This window comes from Carassius carassius, chromosome 24 (genome assembly GCF_963082965.1).
Source record: "Carassius carassius chromosome 24, fCarCar2.1, whole genome shotgun sequence".
NCBI classification, from domain to species: Eukaryota; Metazoa; Chordata; class Actinopteri; order Cypriniformes; family Cyprinidae; genus Carassius; species Carassius carassius.
Window position 1 is genome coordinate 20,187,413 of NC_081778.1, and position 21,586 is coordinate 20,208,998.

At 37.8% G+C, this 21,586-nt stretch overlaps 2 long non-coding RNA genes across 2 annotated transcripts; one reads left to right on the top strand and one right to left on the bottom strand.

Annotated features, from left to right (window-relative positions):
- Positions 1 to 1,715: 1,715 nt before the first annotated feature.
- Positions 1,716 to 21,083, bottom strand: LOC132103120 (uncharacterized). Its single transcript, XR_009423341.1, has 4 exons — positions 20,948 to 21,083; positions 9,706 to 9,930; positions 6,833 to 7,406; positions 1,716 to 1,879 (listed from the first exon to the last, which is right to left on the bottom strand). It is a non-coding gene; the product is annotated as an uncharacterized LOC132103120 (long non-coding RNA).
- Positions 6,885 to 11,045, top strand: LOC132103119 (uncharacterized). The gene is made up of 2 exons (XR_009423340.1): positions 6,885 to 7,024; positions 10,095 to 11,045. It is a non-coding gene; the product is annotated as an uncharacterized LOC132103119 (long non-coding RNA).
- Positions 21,084 to 21,586: the final 503 nt, after the last annotated feature.

Below are 21,586 nucleotides of genomic sequence, written 5' to 3' on the forward strand. Positions count from 1 at the left end.
ACTTAAAATTGATTGCATTCTCCATGTTGTCATGTATGAATTGTAAGATAAAATGAAGGACGTCTCCTCTTTAGTTGCTTACATTCTTATTAGGCCTTATTATCATGAATATTTTGAACCAGTGGCATTTTATCTTTCAATGAAAACTTAAGGACAAATTATTGTTATTTATTCTATTAATAAGTGATCAATATATTTTTTTATTCGTTTGAATGATTAAGATTAAAGAGAGAGAGAGAGAGAGAGAGAATTTTTTTGCCTAGTTATTAGCTTCACTAAATCACACAAAAACTAGATTGTTAGAGGACTAGATTTAAAGATCGGTTTATTAGTTTCAGTCAAGTCTAACAGATTAGTTAATTAGTGTACCTTTCCTTTAACTTTTGACATCAATTTTTTTCAGCACAAAAAAAACAGGAAACCTTAGAAGTGACCCAACATGTGACATAAATGTAAGCAATGCGATTATCTCACCACCACCATCATCACAACAATAAAAAACATGCATTAAATAAAAAATGTAAAATATGACAAAAGAAAATAAAAATAAAAAATAAAAAAATAGTATAACTAATATATTATTATTATTATTATATTTATCATCATTATTATTATTGAATTCATAATATTTAACTTTGAAGCTTTTGTTTTGGCTTAAAGCATGCATGTGTCTACCCGTTCATTTATAGGGAAATATTCTATAGCATTCTGATTTACAGTCAACAAGGTCTGTTGGCTGAGGACGTTTTGTCCTGTTACCAATGTTCTGGTGCTGTTAGTAAAATAATTAGATGATGAGCTGTGTGTAGAGTAAATAAAAGTGTTTGAACTCGCCCCTGTGTCGCCATTTTCACTAGGCTTGAAAGGCTGTAATAAGTGATGACACACTCTCCCCCCTCTCTCTCTCTCTCTCTTCTCTTTGATTACAACACCTCTGTGAGTGTATGGGGTGGGGCTCCTCTCACACAAAAGCTTTTAATTGGACCAGCTCCTCTTTTATTTGCATAAAATCAGATTGACTGAGAATCCTGAGAAAGAGAGAGTCTGAGAGAGACCTCATGATTCTGCCACTTAGCCCTGAAAGAAAGGCTTTTTAAACGCAAACAACAGCGACTCTTTGCGGAAAACTAAAACAGCCAGTGTTACTATTCTTTTTGCTTTTTTCCGTCAGCACAGTCAGGGTCTTTTTTCCCATTTAAAAATAAATCCCAGCCTTTGCAGGATGCGTTTGAAGCCATCTCTCACCCAGGGAGAATGATCAGCCTGCAAAGTAAGACAGAGACAACAAGCAGTGAATGAACTACTTACATCTCTAAAAACCAGTTTAGACTGGTGAACTCATAGCCAAGTTTATACTAGCGAGTTTTAACCAATCAGCTACCAAGGAGATATCTGAGAAATAATTAGTAGTCTAAAAGGAAGACTTTCCTTGCTCAGTCAGGGTCATTAAAGAATGACATGTTAAACACATCAGCTTTAATTAACACTAGTGTTCAATACTAAATACAGTTGACTTCAATCCCGTTGTAATTACAAAATTAATAAAAAAAATCTTCCCTTTGCAGGTCCCAGTTCAACCCCAGTTGAATTTTTCATATGGTGGAAGAGAAGGGGTGGCCGGAGGGGTTGGCTGTTATCTTTGGTTATCTAGCTGTATGAGTGTTATTCATTCTTCATAAAGCTAGATAACCGAAAGTAACAAGAATCCCATTACACACCTGAAAGGCATCGCCCTACCTTGAGATCTGTACTCCTCCCCTCTCCTCTTCTCTTTCCCTTCCTAAGTCTCCTTCTCTCTCCTCCTCAATCTCTGCATCTTATTGCAAGATCAAGCTACAAAATGGCCTCCATCACTACTGACAGAGAAGGTATGCAGCATCTTTTTCTTACATGGTTATTTTTCATGTGACAAACAAGCAATAATTGTACCCCCTTCTCATATAAAGTATTATGCAGCAGCATCTTTCCTCATAATGCCTTTGTCACTACCCTCTTTATAATGCATGTAAAAATAGTGCTTCCACTCTGGGATTGGGCTAATGCTATTGTAAAAGGTGAATTAAACCTAGAACTTAAGGAATATGCAAGTACAAAACAGCTAACCCTTTTTTTTTGAGAAGCATGTTATGGGGCTTTTTCATATTTGTCATACTAATTCAGTCTTATGTGCATGAAAAATAAAAGCAAACAAATAAGAGCACATGTGAAATTTTCAAACTTAACTGCAATGTCTTGATGTAAAATGAATTACTCAGGGACTAAATTTGGCATTAGACAAATAAATGGTGTGTTCAATTCATAGACCTGTTGTAAACAACGAAAAATTTATAGAAAGACCAAAAAAAAGCACATTCACGCCAGTAGGCAACAACTTTCATTACAAATAATGCATAGAATGAAAGTAATGCTGAACAAATATCAGCAGGATGCACTGATTCAATTTAGTTTTTTTTGTAGGAACGGGAATATGAAACAGGATGTTTTCCAATATGTAAAAACTGTGTATTTGTATGAATAAAACATAGTTTATGTGGACATGCAGGGCAGTGGTATGTTGATCAAACATGATCACATTTAATCTGTAAGCTGCTAGTCTCAGAGCACAAAGCAGCAGGCCAAGGCTTAACACAAGGGTCACATGACGATCACCCACGGGTGCCTGTGGTCCGGTGCTTTCCACAGTATTAGTCTGCAGCGAACACTCAAAGCTCATTCAGTCGTTACCTTTGTTCAACAAGGTTGGTGATTTGAGACCACATTATCTTTTTCAATACCAACCCGGACTCACTCAATTCAACTCATGCATCAGAATAATTAATGGGCTAAAGCATTCCCACACAAATTTGGCTGCTATTCTAAGCTTCAGATGCATTCGGATCTTGAGCCAGTGCTGAGAAACAAACGACAATTGTCTGAACTCGAATTTTTTAAGTTTGTGCTGAGAGGTTCTTGATTGGATGTGACAGCCCTGAGTTATGAATAGGGCTGGGATGGAGCCAGCTCCGGGACGGCTACTTTCTAAAAGTGGCAAAGCTTGTTGGGATGGTCCTGCATACAGGTCTTTGGGTTCAGCAGTTGAAACTGAACAGTCTTGGGGTATTAGGAGGCCAATTCCTTAGTTCCCTTGTGCTCAGTGGATGGATTTCAGCCACCAGATCATCGCACCTTTAAACATGTTAAATTAGATTTAAAGGATCTCATCTGGAATTAACAGATCACAGAGGATTCAAACTTCTGGTTTAGTAATGCTAATTAGTAACAGGTGCATTTTAGATGTTGAAAATGTAATCTATATGGTGTGAGGCATTGTTATTCTACCTGCTTCACTGCTGTAGCCACAGACAGTGCTGCTGCTTTGCTGGTGCAGGGATTAAACTGTAAATTTCTCAGAGCAAAACACAAATAGAGTTTGAATGTTTGAATGTTTGTTTGATTAGGGTTGGAGTTAAACTTGGCAGTAAAGTGGATCTCGCAAGCCAGATTTCAGGATCACTGGACTAGATCATGTCCTCCAATGATAAAATGTTTCGGACTGGTTTCTACTGAACAGATTTATTAAAACCACTGACAAAAGCTGCCATTTGTGTAGGATTGTTGCCTTTCATTCACTAATGGCAGCTTTCAAACTGGTGGTGAAGCAGCCGTTAATGAATAATGAATTTTCAAATGTATCCACCACAAATAAATAACCATCAAAACATTTGAAAGAAAGCCTTGGTTGGTTTTCTAGAGCTAATCAGAATTAAATTAGTTACTTAATACTTCTAAAAGAATAATTTTGGACAATTATTTATAACTACCCATTTTTGAGTAATAGTTTTTAAAGAATAAAAAAATTATATCTGTATTTCTCACCTCACACTTATAGTTTTGATTAGAATACTGTAGGCCTACATCACATCCAGTCTGGGGGTCGCATATGGTCTAGTCACAAAAGTATTTCACAAATATTTCAACACAACCAAAGCTCAAATCAGATCAGAAGATTCTAGATTCCCATATTGTCACAACTTCACACAGCTCCAATGCACAGCTCTCCATTGGACTTCCAGTCTATTGTTTGTCAGAGATTGAGAAAAGGCAGCTTTAGAGTTTTTGGTATAATTCCCAAACTATGTTAAATTTTTGCAATAACGTGCGGCAGACTCTCAATTTGTTTTGTCCTCATTTTGCCTACTTTCCTGGTATTAATTCGTTATCAAAAAGACCTAAACTGCAATTTCTATACTGCACTTACCTGTATGTAGCAGATCTTATCAGTCATCAATGTCTTGATTTGGCTTGATTTGCATCACTTGGTCATTATCCGTTTCTTTTGTTGACTCCTTTACACCAGCATAGCAGTGAAACTTCTATCTTGGCGTAGTTACAATAAGCGCTAAACCACATTCAATTACAAAATGTCCTTAAAAGTGGAATGAAAGAAAGATCTTAGAGTACATTCCATAGGTTTATGTTAAAAAAAATTTATGTGATGCTTCTCTGTAACTTACTTGAATGGTTAGCATACCTTGATTGTTTAGTGTGAAGGCAGCATTCAAGTTGGACACGGCAAGGTGTGTGAGAATTAATGAATTCTAATCTTCTAATCAAACTCAGAATGGTCTCCTCTCAGTTTGTCTGGAGAACAGGGAACAGAGGAACGCAAAGAAAAAGCACAAATGTCAGTTTTCTTGCACTTAGCATTTCAAACTTCAAGTGTCAACTAGAAAAGCAGGCATTGTGCCCTTATCTTAACCACCCTCCTCCCTTCTCCTGTCAACTGTACTGTCAATAGAGCCAGTTCACTTGTCACAGAGACAATGGATTCCTTTACCAACCTTTTGAAAGTGTCCTAGTCACATTAGCCAGGCTGCTTTTGCTGAGCACCGCTCTGATTCCTGCCCCAGGCAATGCTTCGCTTTCTTTGGACGGAACTCACCAACCGAGCCCCAAAATGGCTGCACGGTTGGAGAGGAAACTGAGGAATAGACGCTGTTCTCTCTGACCCCCTCCCGCCTTGACATCGCCCCAAAGAACTGTGAATTTCCTTTAGGCTGCTAGAGAAGTCAGTGGGCCCACACACACAAAGGGGACTCAGCAGTAACAGGTGTAGCCAAACGCTGTCCTGACTATGAAAGGCTGATTCATCACACATGCTGTACGGCGACTAGAAGACCACACCGTTCTCATTTAGACATTCAAATTTAGTCTAAAGGAATGACTGGATAATAGCACAATGGGTTCGTGTTTAGACAGTATCTGAAAATAGTTGAATAATAATATTGAAGCTACTATATGTATAATTTTCACTCAAGGATTTAAGAAATGTGTTATTGGAGGAGCAGTTAAATAAAACAAATATTCAGATGTTGTAAAATAATACATCTGCTTGAGTGTCCAATTTTAATAGGCCATTCTGTTGAAAGCTTGGCACTCGCTCTGGTGAAATGCCTTTTTTTTTCCCACTGAAGCATCATTTGGATGGCTTTTCACATGCTGTCCACTCTCTGCCACATTGTCCTGTGCTCTCTTCAACACACCTACATGTCCACTGAAAGCACGCAGTCCTATTGTTACCTCAGCTGTTAATGTCAGAGGCCTGACAATGGTTCCTATTTGCAGCATTTGCATAAGGCACTTTTCCAGCAAGCATTTGGAGTGGTCTTGAGAGAGGGTCCACTTTATCCAGCCACAGCAAAAAAATGTCAAGTGCCAATTAGGGAAGGTTTGCTGCCTTTCAGCAGAACCCCACCCCTCCAATCCCTCTTTATTTACCCCTCAGCCAACTCTCTCACACTTTGGCCCAGCTAACGGCACCTTAAAACAAAGACCATTTCTACCTCAGTTACCTCAGAGGGAAGTAAACTGCTCTATGTAAAGACTAACCCACCATGCTGAATTGTTTCCCCTTGTGAGGCTGTCCGTCAGACAATAAAGACTCCCACAGCTTCCAAGATGATTAACGGGGATTCAATATTTAATAATAGAATACAATACATTTTCACACACAAACACACACACACACACACACACACACACACACACACACACACATATATATATATATATATATATATATATATATATATATATATATATATATATATATATATATATATATATATATATAAACATAAACTGTAGCTATTTATTCAATACAAATGTATAAAATCTAATATAAAAAAGTAAAAGTGGTAAAATTGTTTTTGTCTGGTGGGCAAGACATTTACTTTTCCACCCTGATTCAAGTTTCATCCCTCATCCCAATGAATTTTTCAGTGTTGTCTAGAACATTCCCTGTGTTGTATATGACTTCCAATTCCATTATACTTACAAAGCTCCTACAGAAAACCGTCAACATGTGTACTTTCAGAGATACTATATTTCATTTAGAACTATGACATGGATCAGTAGCTACAGTACAGATATTGTGAGCTTTTCAATACTCAAATAAGTTGTGTGCACAATAACATACTGTGTAGAAAGTGTGTTACAATCTTAAATGGCCATTTTTGTGCTCTTTGGGACACCGTTGTTCCTCCACATGGCGTTTAGTTCTGTTAGCCGCCTCCTGCCACCCAAAAGGATTTATCTTTCACTCTTGGTCTCTTTCATTCAATATCTCTGTAGATTTTTTCCCAGCCTTGATTCTCAGATGGTTGGGTCTGATTTGCATGCATTTGCATAATGAAAGTCATTTGCATGCTCAGGGCAGACTTTACCATGAGAACAAACATGAAAAGGTGTGCGTGTGCGCGTGCATGTGCAATCTTGCTTATGCCCTCACATGCTGATGCATTTATGCCCTTCTTCCCTCATCTTTCCGTTTTCACTCTCAAACAGACCACACATCCTTGATGCCAGGGAAAGGAAAGAGTGAAGAAGTAGGGCAGGTCGGTTGTGTGGCTGCTGTCCTGCTGGCGTTGCTGCTCCCCTCCCCTTCGCTGCTCGCCTGCCCCCTTCCTCCCATCACGAGATGCAGTTTGCACAAAGCCACCATCTTAGAGCATGCGGGCATTAAATGGAAGTGGAAAATAAGCAGGTATGACCCACCATCACTCTCCTCACATCTCACACCCTCCTCTCTTCTATTCCACATACGGTCCCCTCTCGCTCCTCCTGCTCGAAGGCACTGTTCATTACAGCAGATGTGTTTGTTAATTGTGAATATCACACGTCCTGGTTGTGATAGGCGCTGAAGGGGGCGGGGAGATGTTTTGTAGTCGTTTGCATTAAATCATTCCTCTGTACAATGGCTGAGGCAGAGCTGCATCTGCGGGCATCAACGGTGAATAGATCGCCATCAGGGATTCTGCTGCCCCGTCGTTGTTCCATGCCAGCCATGGAGATGGCGTGCTGCCATAATTGAGAAGAACAGCAAGACTTCCCTCCTGCTTTCAGCTGTAGGGTCATCATGAAATTAGCTTTCCCATGAGAGAGGAGTTTAAATGAGCAAATGGGTAGCCATTTTTAGTCTTACATAACTATAGAAACCATAAGCTAATATCTTGGATTATTTAGCATCTATTTAAAGACAAATTCATGGGAAAACATGCTAAGAGAGAGCAAGAGTAGGAGCAGAGAGTGTGATAGAGAGGTCTCAATGAGGACGGGCACCTTTTGTACGTCTTGGTTTCTAAGAGTCATGGGCCAAACAAGTCCAGTATTGTTCTCCATGGCGAGCTTGCTGTGGCACACTGTTATTAAGACCAGGAAGCTATAAGTTTAAAAACCGCTTAACCAAAACACCCATTAGAGCCGACTGTGCCTGATGAAGTGAGGTAGCAAAGTAAATAATACAGGCCATTGTCCTTGATTCTCTCAGAGGGCTGCCTTTGTTTAAGTCCCATCACTGAAAGTCCAGACAATACCCTGAGCAAGAAGATACAGTGGAGGACTAGCTTATGTTTGGAGCTCTCTGTAGTATCTCTGTTCAAGAGAAGCATGTATACACTTGTGCCACAAATGCCACCACAGTAATACCATGTGGTAAGGTGTTACATGGCAATACTATGGTACCATGGTATTTACTTGGTATCTTCATGATATGACACCACGAAAGTACCAAGATACATGTCCAAAAACACATTATAATAGTTTTTTGTAAGTTTAGCACTGATTTTTACCAACATAAAGAAGCACTATATATATCAGAAACTTTGTTTTGCTTAAAAATACACTACTGCTCAAAAGTTTGGGGTGGCAAGATTTTTTAAAATATTTTTGAAAGAAGTCTCTTTGGCTCACCAAGGCTGCATTTATTTGAAAATGCAGTAAAAATACTTTAAAAAATGTAATATTTTGATTATTATTATTGTAATATTTTACAGTGTAATTTATTCCTGTGATGGTTGAAATTTTAACAGCCATTAATTCAGTCTTCACTGTCACATTATCCTTCAGAAATCATTCTAATGTGCTGATTTGGTACTCAAGAAACATTTCTTACTACTATTACTGTTGGAAACAGTTGTGACACTTCATATTTTTGTGGTAATTGTGTACATATTTTTCAGGAATCTATGATGAGAAAAAAATTCAAAAGAACAGCAGTGAAATAGAACTCTTTTGTAATACCATAAAAATCTTTACTGTCACTTTTGATCAATTTAATGAATTCTTGCTAAATAAAAGTATTCATATCCTGAAAAAAAAAATTTCATTCTGACCCCAAACAGTAGTGCATAACTAGTGCAACCACTAGAAAAGAATGTAAATGTAAGCAAATCAAACTTGCAGGACAGGAACACAAAGAGTTTTCCCACAAATGTGATTGCACAATAACTGCCTCATCGCAAAATGACTGCAACAATGAAACTATTTACTTTTTATCACATTAAAAATTACCTTTGAATCATTAGAATTAAATTGTGCACGGGTGATAAAACTCTTAATGCAGGTAGCACAGAATTACAAGATTGCAGTCACACTGGGTCTACAATCATGCCATTGTTTTCAGTAATCTAAGTGCGCTGCAGTAAACAGGTGGCAAACCGGGGAAGAGTGGCTGAGAGGGAACGGCACAGTAAATTATGCACAGTAAAAACAAAGCCAAAGCACATCAGATAAAAAGGAGCAAAGAATCTGCAGCAGCTTGTGTCTGGGAGCATGCGAGGTGGCTGGGGTTTGGGCAAAGGGGCAGACACCCGTCTGCACACACACACACACACACACACACACGCACACACATAAACACAAGGCTCTCCTCTTCTGAGCAGCTGCTCTTGCCTTTCCATGCAGGCACAAGCCTTGGGAACCACCACGACGAGGCTCCCCCAAAAAATGGGCACCGGGGGCCCCCAAAGTCTGAGTCTGTCTGCCCCCCCCCCCACTTCTATGTCTCTCTTTCTCCCCCTCTTGATGATGATGCTGGGTGCCTGGGAAGGACTCGGAGTTCATGGTCAGACTGCCTATTGAGCTGACAGGCTGACTGTTTGCTCAATTCAGTCTTCTATTCAGCCAGGACAGGAGGAGGGAGACCAAGACACAGTAACACTCAATGAGTATTCATTTAGGGAAGACAACCGGAGGGAGAAAGGGAAATCACGAAAGAAACAATGAAAGAGAAGCAGAGAGGGACATCCATTTTTTTGGGGACGCTGACCATCATACACAAACTTCGATCCACAGTTTTAAGACAATGAAAGAGAAGGATAGAGTCATTGCTACTCCATAAATATGAGCGAATTTGGATGTTTGATCAGCTCTTGTGTTCTTAATCACCTGCACGCCTCGAGTTGCTTGTTTAAGCCACGTGGAGCGATTAAACTCAGGAGTTCTCCGGGTTTAGGTTGTGTCACATGCCTCCTCTTTGCTTCAGTTCCACATTGTACCAAGAGCACATGCACCGTCAACTTCGGCCTCAATCTCTCAACCTGGCACTCGCTACGGCCCGCATGAGCCACAGCCGTCTGAGGTGTTCATTTGCTGCAACCTTCTTAAAGAATCCTATAAAATAGAAAATCCAATAGCAGAACACCTTAAAATACAAAAGCCAGTCCTGATGATGAGATAAACTGACAGTCTTCATTAATCAAATGTATATTCTGTTTTAATTTATAACAAATATTACTTCACTAAACACATTTCTCATTTCTTTTGTGTCTTTTCAGGTTTTTATAGTCAAGTCGAATAAAGTGACATCCATTAAATGGAGGATCGGAGCTGAAACGGGCTGATGGAATCAAACGGGTCTTTACAATGCATCAGCCCCAACATCAGATAAAAGACAGCACTTTAATTGTTCTACATTATTTCAGTCTTGGCATTTTCTATGCAGTTATACGGCTGTATGTTGCGAGTCAAGTGTATGTGTGTGTGTGTGTGTGTGTGGAAGATGAAAGAAATTCTTTATACGGTTCTGAGTCAAAGTACTCAACAAATTGTGTATTTGTACAAATGCGCTTGCTGGGGATTCTCCAAGTAAAAAGGTTTTATTCGGGTAGTTCTATAGTGAATTTAATGAAGGTTTTCTAGAAAATGTCGTTTCAAAGGCCAATCTTTTAGGTAATTTTTGATAAAAAGAGTTTAACAATCTCAGATCTAGTTTGTCTTGGTACAATCTTTAGCATAATGCACTTTATAACACACAAACTGATTTTTTTAGTTCAGTACTTTTCAATATAAAAAAAAATGTAGTGGCTTGTGTTCATTCCCTTATGTACTTATCTAATAACTAATTACTAATTAAATCTAACATGAATTATTAGAAATGGTGTGTGAGGCTCTGTAGATTCTGCATGTATGATTGTGAGACCCACTGCAGCGGTGAACGATACTGCACTCTGATTGGACAGCTCAGTGTGTTGTGCATCACACACTTATTGGACAGAGAGCTGTTGTCTTTAATTTCTATGCAATTGTGTTGGGCCTGTAATCACCTGAAAGAGAAGGCAGATCAGAGCAGCAATTTATGACAGCAGGTTAAACTTGTTTTAAGGTGAAAGGAATATTTAGCAGAATATATATGAATATTTTATTTCTGCTAAAAATGGTTTCAACAGCAAACTGTGAAGTCATTGAATACTGAGAAGCAGCTTCATCTAGCTTTTGTTGTTTCATTTTTTTTCAAAATAGAAACAAATTTAAGGGGTATTAAATGCTCTATAAATGTCTCTCTGTATTTTGTGTTACAATCAATCATGGCTGAAAAGAAAATTCAGTTCAATATGCAAATGTTTTACAAATGTATTACAATTTGAAGAGAATTGTGCAATCTATTTTATAATTATTTTTCTTAAAATATTTTAATCACATGTGCAGCATTATCCTTTCAGTAAAACTGAGATAATCTGTTTGTTTTTTTTCTTGCAAAATTTGACAAATCAAGTGACTGTGAAGACAATGGATTGATGAAATGGGGCCTTTTAAATGCAATTGTAGTTTTTTTCTGTGATTTTCAACATCTAACTGTAGGTTTTCATTCCACATTGAATGTGTATTTTTGTTTTCTTATGTTTTTGTATTTCCGCATGTGCCTTTTAACAATGTCCTGAATATTAATAAAAGTTTACTTTGAAAATAAACTTGTGCTGTTATCGTTAATATTTTTAAGAACAAATTTCATACATATTGGATTAAATTCAAGAATCCTAAAGGCACCACGTCAGATTTAGCATGAAACGTAAACTCATTCTAAGATGGTGGAAGCATGTATAAGACTACCTCATTTTCTTTTGGAGGTTGTTGTTTTGTTCTGGGTAAGCAATGAACCACATACAGTTTAGTGTATTAGTGTCTAGTCCAACAACAATATCTTGGCCGCTCAGATCTGTATGGCTGTGTGCCAGGAGACAAGGTGCATTAGTTTACTGTAGCCCATAATGCTGCCGATCCGCCACGCACTTTGGTGAGACCCTGAGACGGTGCCTGAATTTTAACCAGTCAATTAAACAACCAAAAATTAAGCTTATTCAGTTTTGGCATATAAGGCTAGGTCAATGAGTTTCTAGACATACCAATTATTTTTGGAGTTTTAAAAAAAGAATATTAGTTACAAAGAGTGCAAAATATGACAAAATGGCATCACAGAATGAATGAGACAGCATGTTGCAAATGGTGGTCTCTGTACTTTCTGGGCTGCAAAGAGAACACAGCAGAACAGAAAAAAAACATCTTCTTATACAACAGTGCTGCCATTTCAATACTGTATAAATCAGGTCAGTAAATGAACAGACAGAGAATCTGTGAGTGACCATCAGAAAGATGTGTCCTTAGGCTGCGGCCATTCTACCCCGTTGGTCAATGACTAAACAGTCAGTGATTTGTAAGAACGCTTCAGACAGGCTTACAAGTGACCAGAACTTCATACATTTAACATTTGGATTTGCCTCATGGGAAAGTGAACAGCCCCAGAGGGCGTGTGCAGCAGGGACGAAGTCACCGTAGCCCACCGTGCTGGTGTGAATGACGAGAGACCGGAGAGAGGAGGCAATGCAGACAACACAACAATGAGAGTTTAAGGGTGAGAAGGAGAGGAACAAGAGAACAGACCTGAGGTCAAGTTCAAGGCCATTCTCACTGTCTGGTGATGTAAATCAGGTTTAACACACACACACAGACAAATTCACACTTTTCCCAGCCCACACAGCGTTCCCTCAGTACAGTCTCTGCAATGAGCTTATGTTTGTGCAACTATTATTTTGCAGATTTAATAAGCTGTTTACATGAGAGCTAATATCTGCCTAAAAAAAAAAAACTTTGACTTTATTTCCCAATTATGAACTGATATTGTGCATTGTAAAATAACGTTATCAGCTACATGAAATAAATGTACATTATAATTTTTTTATGTTTCACTCTGAGGTGGAGTTTTATCAAATGCATCATAGCCAAAAGTGATATTTTATTAGTGTTTTCAGGCTATATTTTTCATTTGCAAAATTATAAATCTAGATTCTAGATCATTCAGCAACACAGATATTAACACAATCAAAATACTATGTTGTTCAATAATGAATGAGAATTATGAAATTTAAACTCCAGCATCTAGAAATGTTAACCAAAACATTCCATAGGACCAGATGTTTCGCTCCTTTTTCTTCTTTTAGTCTTTTAAGGAAACATGTCTTTAGAATTCAAATTCTTTTGTCTACCTTACAATCTTAAAAAATAACGGTTCTTCATTGGCATCAGTGGTTCCATGAAAAACCTTGCACAAAATGTTTTTTTTTTTGAGGAAAAAGGTTCTTTAATTTTTTTAAAAAGCTCCTCAGAATAAAAAGAATAAAAAAATATATTTTATGAACTCTTCACTAAAGGTTCTTTTGGGAACCAAAACATTCACCATACGAGACATAAGGAATAATGTCTCAGATGGTGAATTTCCAGCACATTCTGCACAACATACACACAAAGACGAACCACATTCTACATTAATGAGTCGAAACGGCTGTCACTAGCTGATAGACTGTCAGATGGATGCCTGTTAATTTGTTGAAAAAATAGAAAGCTAGCTGCACAGATTCACAAAGATTCACTGATAAATATCAGTACTTATTTACAGATACAACGTTTAGTCGTAACTGCAGACGAATTATACAAAATATTTTTTTCCCTACAGTATAGAATTTGGTATATGATTATGTGCTAATAGACAGGACCACACGCACACACACACAGTCTCTCTCACACCTAGAGAATGTGCACAGCATCCCAGTGCTGTTCCACAGCTGCTGCGAGTCGGCTTTGTGCCATGCTCCATCTCACTCTCTCCCTCAGTCTTCTCTCGCTAGCTTTCATGCTGCCTCCTGGTTGCCGTAGCAACTGATGGCACTGACTCAGAGAGGAAAGAGGTCTGCAGCAGGGAACAACACTTGTGAGCATACACACACACAGAACACAAATATATGCCAACGCACAAACAAACAAACACACGCAGTCATGGGAAAATACACTTGCACTGCTTGCACGCACACACACACACACACACACACACACACACACACACACACACACACACACATATATATATATATATATATATATACATACATACATACATATATATCTACAAGTTTTGAGAATAACATAAATATTAGTTTTCAAAAAGTTTGCTGCTAAACTGCTTTTAGATCTTTGTTTCAGTTGTTTCTGTGATGTACTGAAATATAATTACAAGCACTTCATACGTTTCAAAGGCTTTTATCGACAATTACATGACATTTATGCAAAGAGTCAGTATTTGCAGTGATGGCCCTTCTTTTTCAGGACCTCTGCAATTCGACTGGGCATGCTCTCAATCACTTCTGGGCCAAATCCTGACTGATAGCAACCCATTCTTTCATAATCACTTCTTGGAGTTTGTCAGAATTAGTGGGTTTTTGTTTGTCCACCCGCCTCTTGAGGATTGACCACAAGTTCTCAATGGGATTAAGATCTGGGGAGTTTCCAGGCCATGGACCCAAAATTTCAACATTCTGGTCCCCGAGCCACTTAGTTATCACTTTTGCCTTATGGCACGGTGCTCCATCGTGCTGGAAAATGCATTGTTCTTCACCAAACTGTTGTTGGATTGTTGGAAGAAGTTGCTGTTGGAGGGTGTTTTGGTACCATTCTTTATTCATGGCTGTGTTTTTGGGCAGAATTGTGAGTGAGCCCACTCCCTTGGATGAGAAGCAACCCCACACATGAATGGTGTCAGGATGCTTTACTGTTGGCATGACACAGGACTGATGGTAGCGCTCACCTTTTCTTCTCTGGACAACCCTTTTTCCAGATGCCCCAAACAATCGGAAAGCGGCTTCATCGGAGAATATGACTTTGCCCCAGTCCTCAGCAGTCCATTCACTATACTTTCTGCAGAAGATCAATCTGTCCCTGATGTTTTTTTTGGAGAGAAGTGGCTTCTTTGCTGCCCTTCTTGACACCAGGCCATCTTCCAAAAGTCTTGGCCTCACTGTGCGTGCAGATGCGCTCACACCTGCCTGCTGCCATTCCTGAGCAAGCTCTGCACTGGTGGCACTCCGATCCCGCAGCTGAATCCTCTTTAGGAGACAATCCTGGCGCTTGCTGGACTTTCTTGGACGCCCTGAAGCCTTCTTTACAAGAATTGAACATCTTTCCTTGAAGTTCTTGATGATCCTATAAATTGTTGATTTATGTGCAATCTTAGTAGCCACAATATCCTTGACTGTGAAGCCATTTTTATGCAACGCAATGATGGCTGCACGCGTTTCTTTGCAGGTCACCATGGTTAACAATGGAAGAACAATGATTTCAAGCATGCAATGAACAGCATCTTTTTCCTACGACTGCCTACCTCTCCAGCAATTTTACACTGGCAATTCACTGCAACCACAACAAGAAGCTACAACCATAATTGTTTCGGAATCTGAATTAAACCAAATTCTGCTGGTTAAACAGCGACCGATCAAACTCAACCATGATTAATAAAACAGAGTAAAACAAATAAACAAACAAAAATGTAGTTTTTAAGTTTAGCATAGAACTTCTAATACCAAAACAAAATGATCTTTAATTCCAGGTGTTTGAGAAGGAATCCAACCCCATAACAGGAGGTGACAGAACAAATCAAGGTCTTAAAGGTACAATTTGTAAGATATTTGCAGTAAAATATCCAAAAACCACTAGGCTAGTGTTATATATTTTGTCCAGCTGATTACTAACAATATCTCTAATGTTTTCAACTACTTGTAAATCATGATAAAATTCCCATTCTAAACAGTGACACGGGGCAGTGCAGTTGCCTGTCAATGACGTTAGTTACCCTTTGTTACCGCCTTTACTGACGTAGAAACCACGTGACAACAGTGTTGTGGACAAATGGAAGTAGCTTCGCGACAAACTTCAACTAGAAAGAGATGCCGATCTCGCTTGTGTTTTACTCGACAGGTGAGTTGTTTTGATTCGTATCTTTACAGGAAATGTATGCTATTATAACGATCAACAAGATTAGTATTTTGGGTCATACACGCCAAACACAGGGTATCGCGTCTCTAGACCCGAGCAAGGACGCGTCTGATCCATAGTCTGATCCATAGTCTGATCGCGTCTTTGCATTGACTTTGTATGTAATCTACTCGCGCAGATTGTTGAACTCGCGTTAAATCCATGATTTATCTTACCGTCTGATTGATGGCCGTCAGCGGTTGGGTAGAAGACAACAAATTCCATCATTCCACGCTCCTTGTTAGTGTCATCATACAATGCGATTGTTATTGTTTTGGTAGTGCGCCCTCTAGTGGCAGGTCCTACAACCTGTACCTTTAAGTAACACTTATTTTGCCAATAAACAGACAAGTGTTTAAAGGCATAGATCATCCAAAAATGACAAATCTATAATCACTGATTTACCCTTAAGTTGTTCCAAAACTGTATGACTTTCTCCTACGGAACACAACTTTTAAAGAATGTTAGGAAATGTTTAGAATGTTTATATATATATATATATATATATATATATATATATATATATATATATATATATATATATATATATATTTTTTTTTTTTTTTTTTTTTTTTTTTTTGTGAACTATTTAGTTTATGAGAGACACCACTCAGAAGTTCCCACAAAATGTCACCCACGATTCAGACAGATACGAGTCCATTCATTATCATGGAGTGACATGAGATTTGATGAGAAAGGCTCTCTCTGTGCCGTGATGCTGTAGACACAGGATGCAACCGTAGCAGTCTGAGAGTGCTCTTTAATGCTGTCCCTAATATATCACATATGGTCTCGGGATTAAGCGGAAGGCAGTCAGGAACACACATAAAACAGAGGGCCTGAACACTGGCTACACTCCACAATGACACTTTTAGGGGGCTGGAACCCTTAATTAAAGCACAGACGTGAACAGGGGGCGCAGACAGAGAGGAGAGCAGAAGAAAAGCAAATGAGATGGAGTCCTCTAGACTGTCTGGGAAAGAGTGTGGGAGCGTGTTGCCCCTTGTGCATGTGTGCATATGTTTGGGGGGGGGGCATTGACTTATATCAAACTGATACATGCACACTAACACTTTACTTGTTTCATACTAATGTTCAATGCTGTTCAGATATTTCAGTCAAACACGTCACCATACTACAAGTATAGATGTAGGGCACTGCACATATATACCAATCTTCTGTCTGAGAAGCACAAAGAGTAGGGGTGAAAGGTCAAATAAGCGCACTAAGATGGGTGGCTTTCTCATGCTAATTGCCATACCCATGCACCCCCAGTTCTGTCTGGTACAGAGTTTGGGGCTCCATGATGGCACTGGGTAACATCTACCATGAGCATTCTGGGAAGTGGGTGGTAACTGATGGTATGTGTCAAGGATGGATAAAAAGTGAAATATCGTTTAACATCATAGGGGGAGAAACGATGACAGGCCGAGACATTAGAGACATTGTGTAAAGAGGGACGTCTAGACACGAATGAAAGATATTTGAGACCGCATTCAGTAAGATCGGATTGTTTCTTTTAAATAAGTCAAGCTATCAAATGAAAATCTGTGTTGCATGCACAGATTTTAAATGTTGAGAAAAATGATTAGATTTATTCTGTTTCATGCACATTAGGGAAAAGCAACATCAATATCAGAGAATGTGACATTTTTGAACTGGAAGAACTGGTGGAATTCAGATGGGAGGTTTCTTTAGTTCACGCAGTCTTGGATGTTTAGAAATAATGCATGAAGATGCATGCATCAATAAATAAATAAAGTGAAACACACAATCAGCAAAATAGGCAATGACAAAACTTAATTTCTAAGGAAAGCACCTGTAAGATAAGGATGATTTTCACTTTCTGGAGTGAAAACCATCATTTAACACATCAACACACACAGTTTACTTAGCTATCTAAATAAGGCATTGCATATACGTCAATTGTTTTTATGTAAATATGTAAACCCAATCCACGAACTAAAGTTATCTCTAAGAGAAAACATTCTGAACTTTTGCAATTTTATAAAAAACTTTGTGATAAAAGCATTACATTATTATTATTTTTTTTTACATGTTCCTAAAATATGGTTAAGGTGCACACACACACAAACACACACACACACACACACACACACACACACAAACATACACACAAAAACAAGCAATTGATACAACAGGAAATAGACAGAGATAAGCAACATATATCAACAGGCCATTTCTCAACTGTGTGTAATTATTTTTAAGTACAGTCAACCTGTTAATGCAGTTACTTGCTAACCTAATAATGATGGTGGATGTAGAATTTTGCTGACTTGGAGCAAACTTCTGAAAAGAGAGAGAGAGAGAGAGAGAGAGAGAGAGAGAGAGAGAGAGAGAAAGGGAAATCCATTAGCCTAAACTATGTGCCAATTAAGCCTTATTAGCTAAGAAACTGTTTGGAAATTCAAACCTCACACTACCCTAATTCTCTCACTTTTTAATCACCCCTTTGTCATTCTCTAAACTGCATTCATAGAAACAGTCTACATAGCTTCACGATCAATGTATTAGCGGTTTCAGTAGCTGTCACTAACGTGACAATCCGTGAAATTGTAATGAAGCGAATCCGCGCGCGGCCGCAGGGTGTGTCTGGGAAATCACAAAGCACTACTGGTTTCTTTCTGAAGTAACCGTGATAGCGACTCGCCTGGATGAAAGGGTTAATACCACCAACTTGCCGTACAATGTAAAAGTGAGTGATCAGATCAGACTCTGATCGATGTGCCTCCATCATCTAGGCTATGCTTGGGAATCGGATATGGTATAAATATTCTACAAGACAATCAGATTTATAAATAAATAAATAATTGTGTCGGTTAGACTGCATCAGCCCACTCAGTGTTGTTTACTTTGTCTATTTCTAATTTTTGTCTTATTTATAGGCTATGAAATTCTGCTTTGGTGCGTCATTAAATCGATGTTTAATATTTGTTTCATGTTAAAAAATACAGAGCGAATAATAATTTATATTTAAGGAGGGAGATGTCAATAATTAGAAAAAAAAAGAAAAAGTGTGTGTGTGTGTGTGTATATATATATATATATATATATATATATATATATATCGTTGGTTCTGTTTTAAACAAACGTTCATAAAGTCTTCCTTAATTATTGAATTATTTTATATTAAGTAAAAAAAAAAAAACCTTGTTGCTCTTAAAACTCTAATGCAACTTCTGGTGAATAGCTAACCAAACTATAGGCTACCGCTTCATTTACATATAAAAAAAAGAAAAGAAAAAGAAAAAAAAAATGTTTTTCGTTCTTTTGATTTTAGACATAATTGCATGGCCATACAGTTCATGGTGTGGAACTTTATCATGCCTGTGTTGAGAGACAGGAGCCCTCATTAGTGCGCGCTTAATTTTTCTCCACCGAGGAATTATGTGACGTCAGCCTCAATTAACACCACACAGGGTCAACGGGATTAAAACACAGGCTACCAGTTCTCACAGTTTCCCTCGCATCAAAGTAAAGAGCCTTTTGTTTACTGCGCCTCTTTAGCTGGACTGTGTGCATTCTATACACTGCAGGATCCAATTAAAAACCGGAAAATAGTAAATGAAGGCAATGAGATCATACACTGACCCGCTGATATTCGTTCCAACCAATCAGAGAGAGCCAAATAAACCCAGTGATTTTCTAAACGCAAATAAGGTTTGTGATTGGGATGGGGGTGCAGACTCATTTCCGAGTGACTGAAACGTAAACATCCTTTTAAAGGCATATTTTTGCTATAATATTCGTTGCAATTGGGTGATCTAGAATACGTCTGTTTAAAACCAAATAGGCTGTTAAATGTCGTTTCATTTCTGCTACTTTAGCTGTGGAGATACAAATGTAGGCTAAACTAAAACGTTTTATAGCATTATAACAAATATATTGAAAATAACAAATATGATCAGCATACATAGCAATAGTAGGGCATGTTTGTTAAGATGTATCAAATATTAAATAATTTATGTTAATCTGATTATTTTCGTTTAAATGCAACCTGTAACCAACTGGCAACCATCAGTAGCCTATCAGTAGGCTAATATATTTAGCTTTATAAAAATTTTGAGTTTTTTTAAAAGAAACTAATAACTTTGAATTAATAAAAAGCCAAATATTTTATTGCTAAGAAAATGTCAGCATTTTAGATTTTCTTTTTGTTCAATTGTTGTTGCGTCCAGAAAAAAAAATAAGCTAACAATTTCTCTTGCCAGTTATCTTTATGATGCCACTTAATTTTAGATCTAAATCGTGTGTTAATTTGATAAAAGAGTGATTTATTCAGGACAAACAACTAAATCGTTTTCATTTCACATTAATTTTACACAAATAGGCTAAAACATCCCAAACGTGAGAAATATAAACTGTAAAATGCAGGAAAAAGCAGACTTATAAATGAGACAAATAGAAGTAACTTAACTATACTGTATGAATAAGAGGTCCAAATAGAACATGGACGTTTTTACAATCTGATGATAATTTACATTTTTAATTATTCTCGAGTTATTTAGAAACCGCGTATGTCCTACTAGTAGCCTAAAGAACTATGAATGTGGATATTTAGAAATTAAAAAGTCTATGGTGCTGCAAAGAAGGATTGCCTATATTTGTAGAGTTATGTTGCATCAAAGGCCTGGAGCGGAACGAGGTAACTTATAGTGAAGCAAGAGTAAAAGCTGTATTCCAGAGCAAGAGGAACATTTGCCAGCAAAGTGAGGATAGCTAGATGATCCACAGGCGTGGGTTGCCTATACACTTTTTCCGGGTTTCATATCAACCGAAGGGTGGCTAATGAGAGACGACAAGCGACTGACAAAGGGACGAGATGTAATTGGCATGGAGTCCTGGGAAACCACAAACAAACAGCTGCCAATGGCATTTTGTTTTTCTCATCCCTTGTACTAGTGAAAAGAACCAGAAGCAGAGCTGCTCACTGGCAGCTGGGAGCAGAGAGCTCACGAGAGGCCCAAATAATAAGCTTAGGGATTATATACAGTGTGCCACTGGCATAACACATCACAGGATCATGAACACTCACCATTAAATATTCACTGTATCCGACTGATCACAGAGAAAACTCCTCATTTTCCCATCACATCTCCCGTTCGTCAAAAACACGTAGCCTACCTTTTCATGGCAGACGCCATTTTTAATTGTTCGCCAATTAAAACAAAACAAATCCTTGTGGTGACAACTAAATAAACATTATAGAATATTAAATATATTTTATATTAAAAATATTTTTATAAATAAAATAAAACTGAATTTTCAAACAGTTTGATATTCATTACTGATGATGAAAACAGATTTTTAAATATGAAAACTCCATAAAAATGATTAGCTGAGATGTAATTATGAAAAAAAATTTTAGCGTGTGTGTCAAGCAGAGACAGAAAAAAAGATATAAAAGTTTCATAAACTGTTCCGGAAAAAAAAAGATACATTTTTAACTACACGACAAACGGGGATGCATTTTAATTAATGAAAATAAAAACCTTAATCCGAAATGATGGTCCATTAAAACATTTTTTTTCACCGCGAAAAGTTTCAATTATATATATATATATATTTTGTATTTTGGTTTAAAAAGTTTTTTCTGTAGCATACAATTTTTTATTGTTTGTGATCATTATCAAATTATGGTGATGTTAGTTTAAGCAGGGAAGTTTATAATATA